The 15,495-nt window shown below is 37.0% G+C and overlaps 1 protein-coding gene across 4 annotated transcripts in view; it reads right to left on the bottom strand.

The window, feature by feature from the left end:
• Nucleotides 1-15,495, bottom strand: part of LRRC4C (leucine rich repeat containing 4C) — a 1,220,402-nt gene that overhangs the window by 274,856 nt on the left and 930,051 nt on the right. For all 4 annotated transcript variants that reach the window (XM_046014217.1, XM_046014224.1, XM_046014218.1 and 1 more), the window contains one exon: nucleotides 6,838-6,924. The gene's annotated coding sequence lies outside the window, so the exon portion shown is untranslated. The remainder of the gene's footprint in view (nucleotides 1-6,837; nucleotides 6,925-15,495) is intronic.

Genomic DNA, 15,495 nt, shown 5'->3' with positions numbered 1-15,495 from the left:
ATATGCAGATGATAAGATATTCTCTGTGAAAAACCCAGAAAACTCCGCCAAAAAATTGTCAAAACTAATATGAATTCAGCAAAGTTGCAGGATATAAAATCAATGGGCAGGAATCTTTTGCATTTCTATACACTAATAATGAAGCAGCTGGAAAAGAAATCAAGGAATCTATCCAATTTGTAATTGCAGCAAAAACAAGATACCTAGGAATAAACCTAACTAAAGAGGTAAAAGATTTGAACTCTGAAAACTAAAAAGCATTTATGGAAGAAACTGAAGAGGACACAAAGAAACTTTAAAAAAAAATGTTTTAAAGCCAGAAGGACTTGGGATCAAAAAGTGACTTGCTCAAGTCACTTACCCTGAATCTAATTTCGCTGAGGACAGAAATTATGTTAAGTTTGTTTATCACTACCTTCTGGATATATGTCCAAAATACTTCTGAATCAATATCAGATTATACCAGTAGCAGAGGTATTGACCAAAATCCATTCTTCACAACTCCAAGGTCATTATTCCTTTAAAATTATGAACGGTTGTATTATGTGAAATCTAAGAACTATATACATTTCTTAGCATTCTGTATTAACTTCTCTACTATACGAATAGCTGACATAAATTTATTCATTCACATGACTTTGCATAGATGATTATATACCAACATTTGTATATACTGTCTATTATTCTACAGCTAAAAATGAATGAAAGTGTGTTTGTGGTTAAACATATCCTTTTCTATTTAAAATTTATGTAAATTCTAGACTTAGATGGATTCTACTGAAATCATGTTGTAAAAGAAAGGAAGCACAGTCAATGGGGACTAGAGGATTGTCATTTCAATGAATAACTTCTGCAAAGAAGGTCAGAATGTGAGATTACAGATTTTGCTGAACATTATATTTGCCTTTAAAAAAATCTCAGCAGTTTTGTTTACTTGAATAGTGTTTCCATATCTACTTTCATTAGCTAGAGTGCTGCAGAAACCAGCAGTTCAAGGAGAGAATCCATTTCCAGTAGCTTATAGAGATAATGATAAGCCATCTTAAAGTCTGGGTTTATTAGAAATGACTGAAATGCATTATAGGGCAATGGTAACCATAACGGTTGGTTTACCAACCAGTGGGGTGGAATTAAAAATGCATTAAACTTTATACAAAAGAAAGCAAAGAGCAGTGAATCTCTATTGGTTTTGACATAGTTAAATGAACTGTTATTTCACTTTGTGTGGCTAATAAAATAAGACCTGCAAAAATAGAAGAAACATTCCCTTTCAGAACTTGAGGAATGTGAAAATCTGTTATTAATGAAATAGACGGCTTCTTTCTTTACACATGTGAGTGGTGTATTCATTACAACTAACACACACACACACACATAGGGAGAAGTCTTCTCTTAGAGCAAGTGGCAGTACCATTGATTCTTTTTATGACTAAGGTGTGATCAAGCAGAGAGCACAGAATTAGAAAGTGAAACATAACCCCAAAGAGGAAGGGAATAAATAGCTATGAAACATACCTATGAGTTCTAATTATATACTAATTTCAACTCCTGTCATTAATTTCAAGGTATTCCTTGAAACTTTAAGAATATTCCACGTTCCTGGTATTCCCATCCATGTATCCCATCTATCTATTCATATACTCAAAGATACTTCCCAGGGAAAGGAGATTAAGGAATATAAAATCATTCCCCTCATGCAATTTATAGCTTAGCCACAGAGGCATAAGTTAAACAAACGATTTCATAAGTCTATTATTACAACTGTTATAAGGATTTCAATGAAAAAGTGCAGGGTGTTATTAGCAGGACCAGCTTCCCAGACATAGGATCTGGGGAGTCTCATGAGAGCTTATGCAAACCAAGGCTGAAGACTTGGTTTAATGCTCTCCCATTGTGATCTTGAAATTCTTAATAATTTTATGTTTGAAATCGTATATTACAGTTAAGTCCAGGGGTATAATGTAACATGAAGATGAGCAGAGGAAACAGTGCAATATGAGTGTCCACCACCTCTTCCTGCCCCGTTCATATCTATATCTATATCTATATCTATATCTATATCTATATCTATATCTATATCTATACACACACACACACACACACACACAGAGCATTCTGGCTGGCCTATGATATATAGGGGTTCAGTGATACTTACAGGATAGAAGGTAAGTATTTTACATCTACAACTGACAGCCCCAAGAGGAACACTTTCTATTCTAACCAGAGCTCAGTGTGAATGCAGGAAGAGGCTGATGTTATAAGAAACATAAATGACCCAGAAAGCCTATCAGATCCTTTCTTACTCATGTTAACTTCCCTGTATCAGCCAACCACTTATGCTGAATACAATGGCATTGAAGCAAAGAGTAAGAGAGTGTGACCCACAGTTCCTTTTGTTCTGTTTTGTTTTGTAGTAAGTAATTCTTTATTCATCAGTAAGCTAAAAGTAGAGAATATTGGTAAAATATGTGCATACCAAGAAGTAAAATACAAACATCTAAATTGGTTGTGTGCAACATTTCCATTCTTCCTGGAAGAAGGAAATACATGTACACATATAGACTACAAAACAGGTCTTGGGTAATGCCTGTTTTTGCATATGTCTTAAACTCACATTTGTAATTAAAACTGGCATTGCATGAGATAAAGATGAATGCCAAAATATAATAATTAAATGTTTCTGTTATAATTTAACAATCTATGAAGTGAATGCTAATAAATTACAAATTAAAATTTTCTTTACTTAGAATGACATTAACAAATTTTAGAAAAATGACAAATCAAGAGAGATGGAAGAAGAAGGGAAAAACCTTTATAATCTAATACCTTTAATAATACTTTTGCTTGGTTCTTTGAACAAGGAGCTCCACATTTTCATTCTGTGCTGGGCTCTGCAAATCGTGTGAATGCGCCTGCTATAAGAGTGTATATTGAAGATCTAACTGAGCCTGGGAAGTTAAGGAAGGACTTCGTGCTAAGTGGTAATTGCTGAAAGAAAGATGAGTAGCAGTGAGGCAGATAAAAAAGGCAGTAGGAGGCCAGAATGGGCAAGGGAGGGTTGGATGTTCCAGGCAAATGGTCTGATTCAAAGACACTAAAGGAAGAAGGAGCCAGGAGTGTTTGTGGAACAGACATAAAGTTGGTGTGGTTGGAGCTTACTAAGTACAGAAGTATAGAAGTGAAGGGCAGAGCTTACATTTGTACCCTACTGCATCTCTGGGAAGAGAAAAAATGATAGGGCTGAAATGAGGGCAACTGGAATACCCAAAATTGATTATAGCAAAAGCCATCCTATATCACATTATTATTATTTGCCTGGCACTCTGCAAAGGGACTTAATGATATTACCTTTTTGGTCCTCCAATAACAAAGCAAAGCAGGATTTCCTGGCTTTATTATTTAGACAAGGAAATATGGGGCTCAGATAGATTAAGAAATTTGTCTTACATCAATGGCCAGTGAGTAACAGAGTCATAGATAAAATATTCTTTCTGAATATAGACTAGAATATAAGCCCCAGGAGGCAAGAGACTTGGCCTGTCTTTGTGTTCTAATATTCTTAGCAATAGACCAATGCCTGCCACATAACAAGCTCTCAATATTTGTAAAATGAATGAATGAATGGAAAATTCACGTGTCTTCATGACTTCAAACAGATTTGGTACTATCTGGAGTATTTGGCTGGGATTTCTGTAAACGTTGAGAACCAGTAATGTTTCTTTTCAAATAAATTATAAAAAGTGAAACAGGAAAGCAACATAGTCAATTGAAAGAGAAAAGACAGAAAGGCAGGTATAGACTTTGCCTTTACTAGTTCTATAGCCTTGGGCAAGTCATTTCCCATGGAGCAGTTAGCATGGGGTTCTTTCCAGAGTTCGCGTGTTATAGTCTGACTATTCTGTGAATTGTTTGGCAATAATACAACCCAATGCATAGTTTCTCTTTCTCTTTTTCTTTTTTTCATAGTTTCTCTTTTGTAACAGAGAGGAAACACAAAACAATTCTGAGGCACCAGATATTCCTCCAACCAGCTCCCCCCTTCCCTTCATTCATTCATTCATTCTTTTGGCAAGCCTTTCTGAGAAGTGTGCTATAGGCCCACAAAAAGCCTCCTAGTAAAATGAGGAAATGGACAATGAGCTCCACTTCCAGAAGTAGAAAGACCTCAGGATAGGAAAACGTGGGTTAGAGTTTAGCTGCACCGCAAATGTGGTAAAAAAACAAATCTATTTCCACTTTGAATCATGACTCGGGTATCAAGCAGAGCCAATGCTGCTGCAATGCAGAGTCCTAATGCCAGCACCCATCTGAATGAAGTCCAACATGGGCCTCTTTTGTCTACTTTTCTCACTTTGACTTTCTCTTGGTGAAAGAGCACCGACAAATCTTCCTGCACAAAATAAGGTTTGTGTCTTCACCAATGACTCTGTCTTGCGGAATCCCTGACGGTCCTCACTGAGGTTTCCTTACTCTGCACAGTGATCTAGGATGCTTGTACCCAATCTCCCTTCCCTCACCCCTTCACTTGGATCAGAGGTGCAACCTGATCCAATGGTTCCTCCAGCCTTCCTCTCAATTCTGTCTCCATTTGCTTTCAAAGACTCTGATTTTGAGAAAATCTAGTTTTGGTATTTGCTTCTTGGGAGACCTGGACTAACAAAAAAAGATACATCTGGCAGAGAAACATGCTAAGTGAGCCATTCCTTAGCCTCAGCTGGTGAATGAGTTATTGAGGAACACACTAGCTCAGCCCTTATTGAAATGAAAGGAACATGAGCAAGCTGGAAGGCTGAGTACTGAGTACCAATTCTGTGTTGAGCCTATGTACTAACTGCTTCTCATGCCTTATCTCACCTAATCCTTCCAATAATCCCCCTGTAGTAGTTTTTTTTTTTTTTTTTTTTTTTTTTTTTTTTTTTTAATAGATGAAACTGTGGTTTACCAGCTCATGAGTTTTGGAGGCAGAATCCCAAGCCAGATCTTTATTTTACTTTATTTATTTACATTTTAAAGTCTATTCCTTTAAGTACTTAGTACTATAGCCTTGACCAACAGTGTCCTTGATAACTTTTCTTATTGTAAGAAAATGTTAATAATATGTCTGTAGAAGAAAAACATTCACTAACACTACCACCATCACCACCACCATCATCATCACTCTTGTCTTCATTATCATCAGTTACAACTCTAAGGGAGATTCGCAGTTAGCGAGCATTTATATATGCAATCTACTTTTCACTTTTCATGACTTCTTAGTGAATTAGGTAAGCTTTGCAAATAAAGCCCAGAGATGTCTTTTTAAAATAACTCCAGAATTTTTTTTTTTCACTGTCATGCTATCTCTTTGTTTATGCCATGTCCTCATCCAAGGTGAAGTAAAGATGTTAGGAATTTAATACTTTCTTAATAGACAAGATTTAACTGCCAATAGGACCCTTGAAAATTTGGTTTCATAGCTGGGCTCAGTAGGACAAATCTCGTGTCTTTATTCTAGAAACAGCTTTCTCTCCAGGACCAGGAGGATTGGGCAATTTGGGTGGTATTACACGAAACCTTTTGCCTCTGGGTCAAAGTCACTGGGCTCCAGACCAAGTCAGTAACGATCAAATGCCAGTCTGTTTGACAGCTGTCTGGTGGCCTTTGTGATAGGGCCTATAGCCAGTCGCTTATGGGCAACCTTCCATGCTACATTCGGTGTTTGCTGCCATGTGTAATGACAGGCATGGCAGAAAGGTTGGCAGTTCAAATAGGCACGGAGACCCTTGGTATCCATTACTGGACACCAGCATTTAAACCCTAATTCAATAATAGTCCCCAAACCCATAGCAATTTCTTTCCAAAAGAGGGGTCTTTCTCTGGCCCACCTGCCCCACTCATCACCCCACAACTTTCTCTTTTCCAGTAGTGAGATGAAAATTTACCTTTGAGTTAAACACAAGGTCAGATAAAATAAGTTACTGTGAGCAGTCATTATATTTTTTGTCACTGGACCAATTAAGATTTCCAGCTGTCAGGTTTTGATGTTGCAGCTCCATAAAAAACGACACTGAGATGCATTGATCTGTGTCAAAGCTGCTTCAGAGGGAAAATTGGACCAAAAATAATGATAATTGGCATAGGATGTCACACTACTAAATGAAAACATAAAAAGCAAAATGCTGTGGAGAATCTGCAAAGTCATCCTTCTTGTCGAGGTAAGACCACATTACACCAAGGCAAGCCCACTGTTTCCATGATTGTCCTAGCTCTGTAGTGGATAGTCTCCCTGATCTCTAAGATAAAACCCTGCCTAGTTAATGGCAAATTTGATTTCCATTGCATTTTCAAACTAAATATATACATAATCATTTAGATAAAAGAATTTTGCTAGAATTTCAAGATTTAGGCAAAGTAGGTCATCTTTTGCCTATAATTTAAAAGAGTTCAGCTTATTAGATTCACTTTACCAAAAATGCACACTTCATCTAATCTTTTTTTTTTTTAATTTCTTTTCAGCATAAGAGTATTCATTGTTTTTGCACCACACCCAGTGCTCCATGCAATACATGCCCTCCTTAATACCCACCACCTGGCTCCCCCAACCTCCCACCCCCCCCCCTTCAAAACCCTCAGGTTGTTTTTCAGAGTCCATAGTCGCTCATGGTTCACCTCCCCTTCCAATTTCCCTCAACTCATCTAATCTTTGTACAAATGTAAAATTTTCTTTTGTCCATCAACTTTGAGGGGTATGCATGGGTTTATATAAATTTGTTCTTTGATGGAGATCTAGTTGAAGAAAAGTATAGCATTTTTTGCAAGTGAAATGGGGAGTAACTAAAGGAAGTTAAAAGTACGTACCATATAATCTTCGCAAGAAGAAATGGGGTGTTCCAAAGACACAGAGGAGAAAGGGTGTTCTTGGCTTCTTGCCACTCCCCAAAATGACTGAAAATACAAGAAGCAGGGTTTAATGTGCAAAGATGTGTTGCTGAGATGTTACTGAATCTACCACAGGGTGAAAGAATGGGAGGTGACCATATAATGATCTCACTATTTAAATATTTATTTTTTTGGAGGAGGAGTTCATTATTTTACATTTCCCTGAGCCCCGAACAAAAGTGTAAAAATCTGAAATAACTTGAAATTCAAAGAATCATTTTTTGTCTGAACACACTGTCAGGTTCAAAGTTGGTTTCTTGTTAGAAGGGTGCAACACCTTTTGCCATGGAATATTGCCCTACTTCACTAGTGATTTCAACTTGACTATCCTATAAAATAATCATTTGGATAAGAGAATCTTGCTAGAATCTCAAGATCTATGCAAAGTAGGTCATCTTTTCTTCTGCTTTAAAAAAAGTTCAGCTTATTAGATTCATTTTACCAAAAATTCAAACTCCATCCAATCTTTGCATTCACAGAAGCTTACATTCTTTTTTCTAGCAAACTTGAGGGGCATCGAAGGATAGTTCCCAATGTAGTAGATTTTACCCTTTGCAAATTAATGAGATAGGAGCTGGTAGTGAGCTAGAACCACTTTCATAGGCTCATAAGGTCAATTACCAGGCTTTTAAGAACTTTTTGAGTCAGCTATTGAACACTGCCATGATTAAAATTAAATTATATGAAGTTATAATTAAGTAAATTATATTTAAAAAGTAATACATATCCAAAACTCGTCATTTCCTAATGATTTTGATACTTCTCACTACTGTCCTGTCTATTGTAATATATGACAGAAATACTATACACGGTGTGATTCTGCACATCTCTTACCAGCTCTGTGTTCAGTGTTCAGTGATATCACCTCAGTACATTTGTTTCATTATTTCCCTTTTATCTTATTGTTAACATAATCAAAATAATAACCAACATTAATGTTGGAACCATGTTCATGTGCCTTGTGAATACTGGCTATGAAAGCAAGAGTTCAGCTAAAATTAATCAGAGCTTTGAATGAGAATCAATTAGCTATTTGGAAAAAAGTATGTTGCATATTTTGTTAATAATTATAAATTTCATGCTGCATATGCCTTACATTGGTAGAATTTATAATAAACATATGCATGTGTATATTCATAGTGTTTATTGTCATTTTCTTTTAATGGGGGAAGGGAGCCAGTTGTTAAACATTTATCAGCAAACCACTGATAAATCCAACTAGCAAAATAACATCAGATTACTGAGGGCTTTACAAACCTGACAAGGTAAAATATATCACTGTCATTCAGAGAAGTGGAAATTATCTTAATTAAGCTTTGCAAGGTCCATGAAATTTAAGTGGCCTTCACAAAAATTTGGCACATCTGCTCTGAGAAACCTGGATATAGCATTTCACTGTTTCCTTCAAGACTGGTACTTGAGTGAACATGAACTGACAAAGATCTTCTGATGAAGGTAGGGCTCTAAATGAAACTTCAAAATGAAGAGGAATAATATTTTCATGGTTTTTTCCCTGCACATTAAAGAACCTTAAATACTTTTAGCTTACTGTAATTTGCCTCTTTTCCAAGGTGAAAAAAAATAAATTAAGCATGATCCACCTTTAGTAAGCACCTGTATTTTTAGAATTGCATGAAATAAGGGACGTTTTGCAGCTCTTTTCTTATAGATTTCTTCTAGACAGTTCATTTTTAAAGAAATAATATGAAGTGCTTTTAAAAACACTTTCAATAGATTTCAATCATCATCAAATAGATTTCAGTGTACAAATGTGTATGCACAGGAATTTCCTGCATCATTTATAATAATGATAAAGTAGAAGAAACATCAAAAAAGGACCAGCTAAATATCTTACAGCAATCCACCCAAGCAATACTACATAATCATTAGAAAGAATGAGGAAGATCTATATATAACAACATGGGATGATTTCAAGCAAATAAATGCAGCCTAGACTGCATGGTTTGAATGTAGTATTTTAAAAATTATAAGTATACTATATTTGAATAAGCATAGAACATTTTTTACAGAATTCATTTTAAACTGCTAGCAGTGATAACCTCTGAGGAATGGGGAACTTGGTTTGAGGATTTTACATTTTATTTTTTTCTGTATGGTGTGCGTGTGTGTGTGTTTTCAGTGAGCAAGCATTAATCTAATAAGAACAAATGCCAAGAAGTCATCCTAGAAAACAGATGTTTCAGGTAGATTTTGGTCCTTGCTTTTTCTTGCAGGTAGAAGTAGGAAGGGAAGGATTATAACATTGACAGTCCAAATGTTATCAAGGGAAATAGTCGCCAAAGTGTGCAAAACCTCCAGCTCCTTCCAAGGTCATAAACATTATATTCAATGGAGAAATGAAGTCTCCTTTACCCGTGTGTGTGCACTCACATGCACGTGTGCTTGCATACATACACACACACAAACACACACACACACAGTGGAGGTACTAAGCCATATTAATATTTAAGAGCCAAAGAAATCTAGTAAAATCCAATCAATTCTCTTCTTTTTTCATGATGCTGTAGCATCCGAACTAGAAGCTACTTCATAAATTAATGGCAGAAAAATTAACCCACAAAAGGATCAGACTCTATGTGGCCAGGAGGGGCATTTGGACATTCTTTCAAGGATACACTGAGACTAGTAGAAAGCAATGGCATATTTTTGATGACTGGAGGAAATTTTCTTGTGTCCTTGCTCTTAGTTTTATAGGGGTTCAGTGGTAGGCAGTGCAGATCTTTCTACCTTGCTGCTGTTATCCCCAAACTCTTGAACTACTACACATTTTCATTTTCACAAGCTCAGAATACCCCTGGGTGAGAAGGTAGAATAGAAGGGAAGAAAGTGATAACATGAGGGGCATATGGGAATAATGGAGAGGAAAATGAAATAAGCATGAAATAACTCAACCAGATCAGAAATAATGACACTAATTATTTTACCTCATGATGCTGGACTTAAATCATTATCTGGTCTCTCTTTCACATCAGAAATATTTTAAACAAAGCCAGTTCAACGTCATTTAAGGCATAAATAGACAGATAGATAGATGGATAATTAGCCATTTTGGACAACAGGCCTTTCTCCACCCCAACCATTCTTCCTACTTAAATGATAGGAAATGCCATGAAATCTTACTCATACATCCACTTGTTTATTTATTCATCATTTTAGAGTGCAATTATCATTAACTCTATACCAGATATTGTGTTTAGTGCAGGTGATAAAGAGAACAAGTCCAATGCATCCTCTGTAATTTGAGCTATGATTACTTCAGTGATCTCGTCTATTACAACTTTCCCCTTTCTGTTTGGCATACCCCTTTTTTTTTCCTTCCAGGATGCATTCTTTTCTTACATCTTCAGAAATTTGCTCTGACAATTTGCTCCACTGGAGATGCCCCTTTGTTCACCAACCACGTGGCTATCCCCCTCCTTCCCAATCAAGCCATTACTCAAATGTCAACTTCTCGAGGAAGCTTAACCTGCCTAGAGCATTAGGTTTGCAGCAACTGTGGCACCTTTTTCTCCCTAAAACACATATTTTCTGCAATACTATCTACTTTATTTATTTATTAAGTTTGTAATTTATTGCCTACCTCCTTGCTCTACAATGGTAGATTCTTAGAAGAAGGGATCTTACTGATTTTACTCATGATGTAGCCTGAGTACTAAAAATAGCACCTAGTGCATACCTGTTTTCCAATAAATACTTTTTTGAATGAATGAACATGACATACACAGAAATGTTTTGAATTTCCTGCTTTTACTTAGTTTTTGAAAGATCTTCCTCTTTGTTGCTTCTGATGTATTCTAACTCAAATCTCATTCCACTTCTAGTAACAATTATGATTCTTCTGGTTAACGTTTTTTCCTTCTTTCTGCTATTTGGATGTACTTCTTTTTGTCTACTGGGTTAATTGATTTCTATTTGAATGTTCGTAAAACCTACTATGAATTTATATTTGCAGTCATCTTCTGCAATATTTAAGTAGAAACATAGCAGTATGTAGCACAAAGTGATTATGTACAGAAAGAGTTGTGGAGCACATAAATAAAATTTAATATCCATAATAATGTAGAAGGAAGGCAAGGAGACTGGAAAGATCCAAAAAAATGGGATGAAGAAAATAAAAGGAAGAAAAGCTTCACTAATTTCTTAAAGGGAAGTTGAACACAAATTCTCAAAAAAAAATCTAAGAAATGTGTTTTGATGAGTCAAACTTCACTGAGATATATTGCATTGTTTTCTGAATCAAAAAGGTTTTCATTCCAAAAAAAAATGTTCCCTTATAAAAAATAAACTTCAAATCAATAGAGGTAAGCGTCCTATGAACACTGGCTCGATCTGGCCCCAGGAAGAGTATATAAAGTTTCTTGAAAATGGACTATTTCTGAACTACTGTTATATTCCTGCCCAAAAGACGTTAGTTTTTTAGGTTTAGATTAGACAATGTGGATTCCCTGATGTAATTCGTGGACTTTTCTGATTATGGAAGATTGGTGACATTGATGAGTTGGCTTGAAATGCTGAGAGGGTTTTCATAAACTTGATATCAACATGTTAGATGACTTTCACACACAAAAAAAATCCTCAGTGGGTCTCAGTTTCCTCATCTGTAAAATGAATTAATCTGGAAAAGCTCATCTCCAAGGTCTCCCAGATCTTTGATATAATGATTTTATAAAATAATTTATGAATTATGGTAAGATTTCTCATCTAGCTAGACAGGAAGTACTTTACACAAAATAGCTGCATTGATGGAAATGTTTCCTAAGGAAATGCATCCATATTTCTTACCTGGAGAATGAGAAACACATTTCCTGCTTCTGTATCTCTGGATTTTCATGAACAGAAAATCACTTTCCCCTAACTAATAAGTTACTTGAATAAAGTCATTCAGCTGAATAAATGACAGGATCGGCACTCCTAGGTCTTAGCCTAGTCATTTACTGTCAGTCATTATATGCAGAGAGTGTTTTTCCATGGTCTTGGCACTGTCAGCAGAGATGAAAGAGTAACAACAACAAAAAATCCGTCTGAGAATGGAAGAAAAGGTAGATAAACTAAAATAAGTATTAAGAGCTTTTATTCCTTTCAAGAAGGGCTTGAAGCAAGGAGTTGATGTTCTATGAGCAAGCTACCTACCTTCCGTTTATTTAAATCTCTAATGAGTGGAAAGGACTGTCTCAACTGTGAAGATATTCTTTAGAGCAGAAGTATTGCAGGTCAAACCAGCACAATTACTAAGGTTGCCTGTTGGAAACGAGTTTGAAAGTTCTTAGTATGATGCTGAATGTGCCTCCTCTGTTTTCTAAGTTGCTGTGACCAAAGACATCTATAGTTGAGAACTAAAGTTATTTCCGTTCTGTATATAACCTTTTGTCTCAAAGCATAGGACCTTGAGAGGAAGTCTGCAACTTTATAGTCAAGTGACCTTGGATAGGTGAATTCAACCATCTAAAACTCCATGACATGGGGCTTCATCCCAAGACTCTTTGAGTCGAAGGCAGAGGCTTAACCCACTGAGCCACCCAGGTGCCCCTGGATGAAGTGATTTTTTAGAGCACCTTCCTGCTCTCTCATTTTGTGGTTCTTGACAACTTTGTTCCTCCTTTTTTTTTTTAAATTATTTATTTATTTGAGAGAGAGAGAGACAGAAAGCACAGAGAGGGGCAGAGAGAAAGAGAAATTTTAGCAGACTCCTTGCTGAGCTTGGAGCTGGACATTGGGCTTGATCTCACAATCCTGAGATCAGGACCTGAAGCAAAACCAAGAGTCAGACACTTAACCAACTATGCCACCCACGGGACCCAACTTCATTCCTCTTAACATCACCTTCCTCCTTTTTGCAATGACTGATTTTGTTTAGTCAGAAGAAAGTTTTAAGAAGCTATGCCATCCCCATCATTGGCCCAGTCACCATCTCCTCCAGATCTGGCTGCTGTGCATGACCAATGGTTAGGATGAGACCAAGCAGTCACCACCCCTTGCCTCACTGTCAATCTCTGTCTTCAGTGCCCAGATAGCAAATCCAGTACCAAAGATAGCAGCACAAGGAATCATGGTCTGGGAGGCTCACACGGGAAGTACCATGGCAGAGAACAAATGTCTTTGCAAGGAAGATTTTGGAGACAACAAAGTGGTTAAAAGTGATATGATTTGTTCATCAAGAATGACACCAAAAAGTTTTGTTTTTGTTTTTGTTTTTTTTTTTGTTTTTGTTTTTTTTTTGGACACTAAACTCCCATAAATGACCAAGAAAGTTCCATTACAATACAGGAGATGAAGAAATTGTAGAGCATTGTTCTTGAAAAAAGAAAGAAGTGAGGGGGTAGGCCCTGCTGGGTTCCAGTGCCAGACAGTAACAATACCAGAGACCCTAGAAATTCCACAGTTTTTTAATGTCATGAGGCTTGTCTTCATGGCTGCCAGCAGAATTATGAGACGATCAATAGTGGAGGAAAGAAGGAAGGGATGGCCTTGGCTCCTGAAGTACTAGCTACAGGGACTTAGTGGGTCTTAATCACAGTTTTCCTACCCTCAGGCAATAGTGATACATGATACCGATAATCAGGTTGTAGAAGGATGAAGTGGACCAGTGTACCTGAATGTTTATTGGGCAATAGTCAAAGGTTCTACAAGGAATATACTGAAGTGACATAGATAAATAAATTCCAGAAGATGAAAGTCAACATAAGGCAGCATCTTAACATTGATAGCCCTGTAACTCTAATACCCTGCCAGAAATGCAAAATCCTAAAACCACATGATGGCATAGGACCAACAACATGGTTCTACCAGCTGCAGAAATGCTCTCTCTATCAACCCTACTATTATTAAGGATGGTCATTTAATAAGAATATGGAATTCCAGCAATAAGAACTATAAAGCATTTTGAGCTAAAGATCTCAGCAGCTGTGGCACCTGTGTGGCTCAGCCAGTTAAGCGGCTGCCTTGGGCTCAGATCATGATCCCAGAGTCCTGGGATTGAGCCCTATGTCAGGCTTTGTGCTCAGCAGGGAGTCAGCTTCTCCCTCTCCCCCCAACCCCTGCTCATGCTCTAGGTCTCGTTATTGCTCTCTCAAATAAATAAATACAATATCTTAAAAAACAAGATCTCAAAAGCTTGCTTTTCCCCCGTTGACTGGATAACTATAACTATTTTCATTACTGTCTATATTATCTACACAGCATGGTTAAGGACTGAATGTTTTTTGTTTGTTTATATTAAAGACATTTCTCTTCAATAATGATAAGCATACTATAAAAAAGCCTATTTTTTTTCTCAGCACACCTTTAAAAACTGTAAAGTTGTTGACATCTGGCAAGTTGATATTTTTAAAAAGCTCATTTGGAATATAATTTTACAAATTAGGTTTTTTTCTTATAAAATAAAACATGCAAACAACTGTTAAAAATGGTCCTAATGCCGAGTGACGTGGAGCACTTTTTCATGTGTCTGTTGGCCATCTGGATGTCTTCTTTGCAGAAATGTCTGTTCATGTCCTCTGCCCATTTCTTGATTGGATTGTTTGTTCTTTGGGTGTTGAGTTTGCTAAGTTCCTTATAGATTTTGGATACTAGCCCTTTATCTGATATGTCGTTTGCAAATATCTTCTCCCATTCTGTCAGCTGTCTTTTGGTTTTGTTAACTGTTTCCTTTGCTGTGCAAAAGCTTTTGATCTTGATGAAATCCCAATAGTTCATTTTCGCCCTTGCTTCCCTTGCCTTTGCCGTTGTTCCTAGGAAGATGTTGCTGCGGCTGAGGTCGAAGAGGTTGCTGCCTGCGTTCTCCTCAAGGATTTTGATGGATTCCTTTCTCACATTGAGGTCCTTCATCCATTTGGAGTCTATTTTCGTGTGTGGTGTAAGGAAGTGGTCCAATTTCATTTTGCCATTTGCGACGACGTGGATGGAACTAGAGCGTATCATGCTTAGTGAAATAAGTCAATCGGAGAAAGACAACTATCATATGATCTCCCTGATATGAGGACATGGAGAAGCAACATGGGGGGGTAGGGGGATAGGAGAAGAATAAATGAAACAAGATGGGATTGGGAGGGAGACAAACCATAAATGACTCTTAATCTCACAAAACAAACTGGGGGTTGCTGGGGGGAGGTGGGATTGGGAGAGGGGGAGCGGGCTATGGACATTGGGGAGGGGAGGCAAACCATAAGAGACTATGGACTCTGAAAAACAACCTGAGGGTTTTGAAGGGTCAGGGGTGGGAGGTTGGGGGAACAGGTGGTGGGTGATGGGGAGGGCACGTTTTGCATGGAGCACTGGGTGTTGTGCAAAAAGAATGAATACTGTTACGCTGAAAAAATTAATAAAAGGGGAAAAAAAAATGGTCCTAAATACTTGTAAAAAATTAGGTGGTTTTATTTCATGAAACTGAAAGTCCTTTAGTTCCTCAAAATTCTGTCTTCCAGTTCTTGAAAATGGTATTAAGTACAGATGCTGATAACAATAATAAAGGAGTAGCTACTAATATTTATGTAGTTGTGGTGAACTCTTAAGCGTATTTATTTAATATTAATCCATTCTAAGAGGTAGCAAATTCACTTT

Source organism: Meles meles, chromosome 8 (genome assembly GCF_922984935.1).
Source record: "Meles meles chromosome 8, mMelMel3.1 paternal haplotype, whole genome shotgun sequence".
NCBI classification, from domain to species: Eukaryota; Metazoa; Chordata; class Mammalia; order Carnivora; family Mustelidae; genus Meles; species Meles meles.
This window is presented reverse-complemented; position numbering and strand designations above follow the sequence as displayed.